At 38.9% G+C, this 2,610-nt stretch overlaps 1 long non-coding RNA gene across 1 annotated transcript; it reads left to right on the top strand.

The window, feature by feature from the left end:
• The first annotated feature begins 248 nt into the window (after positions 1-248).
• On the top strand, positions 249-1,376 carry LOC143924088 (uncharacterized). Its single transcript, XR_013261815.1, has 4 exons — positions 249-345; positions 444-596; positions 897-1,030; positions 1,163-1,376. It is a non-coding gene; the product is annotated as an uncharacterized LOC143924088 (long non-coding RNA).
• Positions 1,377-2,610: the final 1,234 nt, after the last annotated feature.

The following is a 2,610-nucleotide window of genomic DNA, read 5'->3' as shown; positions in this document are numbered from 1 at the left end:
CCTCTAGGGTTAAAAGCCATGATAATCGTCGTTTCTTCTGCCCTCTATGCTGACTTGTGTCTTCCCGCCCCCTTCAAGGGCGGAGAGTCAGCTTAGCCCCATCTCCATCAGCATTTGTCCAAATTAACCTCGTGTCAGCACTGAGGCATTATGGGGTTGGTAGTTCAAATGCCGACTTGAAAGGCTCTGCACATGCTCACTGCTTCCACCTATGGCTGTCCGCATCGAGCCGGTGACGTCAGACGCCTGGCTCGATGGATGGGGGATATAAATAGGCAGCGCTGTCATTTCATCTGTAGCGCAGGTTCAGCACAGATACTACCGCCACGCTAACTTTTCCTCTTGGTAAATATATTTCTTTAGCTGAATTTTATACTGTTATAATACCGCCTCTCATCTTTCTATACCTATATTTAGTCATCCTTCTTTTTATTTACTTGTAGGTTCAGCCTGGCAGTGGCAGCATATCGCTGCACTCTGCAACTTATAAAACATCATAATGAATCAATTGATTCCTTTTTTGTAACTTGTTGCATTTGTATTGCACCAATACCATCATATGGAATTAACTCTTTCATCTCTGATTCTAACTGCAGGTAAAAATAATTCTTATTCCTTCTACTCTCTTTAACAGTATTTTTGTAGTATACCCCCAGTAGCCACTTCTTTCAACCCTTATACTAATTAGGCTTAATTAAAATCAATTGTTCCATCCCTCTGATAATAAGCATCTCATATCCTACTATGGAGGCATGTTTCTCAGCCCCAATTCCCTTTTATAATTTAGGGATTGATATTTACTTACCCACTTTGTTACAAACTAACATTTTTTAATACCTGTGCTGGACTTGTCATACTTGGTATTTATCTCTGGATTTTGTTTTTGATCTTTGTAGCGCTTGTCTACCTCCATCTATGCCCTGCATGAGGCTGGGTTGTTTTTAGCATTTGATCCTGTCACCTAATTCTTGTCATCTATTTCACCATCTGTTGGCCTGTGGGTTGCGATGCAGGAAATGATTATATCAGGGTAAGCATTTGGACTGAGCAAATTGAGACCAATTTCATACCTAATGTTCTGAAATTTATGTGTATCTAATTGTATGGCATAATTGTATTTTCTGTATTCTTAAACCTCTCTTTATGTTTATGTTCATGTTAGTTGCATACTCCCCTGAAGAAGCAAAAACGCGAAACATGTCGGGAGGATATATGATCATTCTCAGCAACTAACAATTTCAGGATCCCCTATATCTTGTGTCATGTAACTTTTTGTATAAAATGTGTATTTGCTATTATATTTTTGCTATTTTGGTTTCTCCAAAATAATTTTAACATATTTCCAACATTAAAGCTATGAATTCTTTTTTAAGAAATCTTTGTCTCTTTAATTAATGTACCGTTAAAAAATCCCCTGGCCCCCCCCTCCCTTTTTCCTATTCGTGGATATAATATTTATAGAATTATTGGGGGATGAGGTACCTTTAACAGGAATGTGTCTCTGGGATAGTGTGGACCAACTTATTTCTATTGTACTCATGCGTTTTAATACGCTTTTTGTCCTTAGGCCCACCTCCCTGTGACACGGCAACTTTCTGTAATGATGATAAAAAAATCTTTTTGTTCTTTTGTATTTTTTGCATTTATCTTTACTAATCAATAATATTGTATTTTTCCTCTCCCCCTTTTCCTTCCCCAATTTTCCTTTTTCCCTTTATTTCCTTCTCTCTCTCTCCCGGGTCCATGGCGGCTTTCAGCGGCGAGGCCTGGGAGGGCCTAATGAACAAAGCTTCTGACCTTCAAAAGAATAGTGAACCATCGGATAAGGATCTTGACCTTGCTTTGCAATATTTGCAACGCCTCTTGGAACGTAAGGTTAGAATTTTTTGGCACAGAAAGTTTTTTCACAAATACATTGATCAACAAATCATGCCTTTTGGCCTTAGAATACAAATTTTCCCCAATCTAAACAAAATTGACAATCTCATCAAGCAAAAATGGGAAGAAAACCTACAAACGTGTTCGATTGCAATGATGACTTTATTAGCCATCCAATATTCGCATGATATCGACCTGATAGATAATTCCATTAAAAAATGGTACGATGAATATGCTAAAATAACCTCCACTTCTAAATTTAAACGCAAGGAATCTGAATTATCCAAACACATTGAAAATTATACCTTAGAGATAATACGTTTAAAACAAAATAAACTTACACGTGATAGTAATTCCTACTCGAACGGTTCGGCATACAAATGGCCAACAGATGGTAAAAATAAAAATAAGTTCTTTAGAGCATCACGCCCCTCTAACAGGAGGGATTATAATGATGATGAAACTAGATCGAGTGCTTCATCAACCTCCTTTCCATCCAATCATTCCACAATTTATCGTGATTTATCGGGAGACAGACTCCCAAAGAGGAGAAAAAGCGATTTGGAGGGCGCCGCTATGGCAGCACCCAACCAACACCTCAGTACCCCTTTACCACCTCGAACTCATCCTATTTCCAACCAAGTCCCTGTTCGTCCCTTAATGATGTTCCATCACCCACCACCACCCCCACCTCTCATCACTCCCACCCCCATTAACACATCCTTGTCCATT

The sequence above is a fragment of the Lithobates pipiens genome, unplaced genomic scaffold (assembly GCF_037356315.1).
Source record: "Lithobates pipiens isolate NorthernLeopardFrog02 unplaced genomic scaffold, aLitPip1_a1.2 Scaffold_22, whole genome shotgun sequence".
In the NCBI taxonomy this organism is placed as follows: Eukaryota; Metazoa; Chordata; class Amphibia; order Anura; family Ranidae; genus Lithobates; species Lithobates pipiens.
The sequence above is the reverse complement of the archived record's forward strand: the minus strand, read 5'-3'. Positions and strand labels throughout refer to the sequence as shown.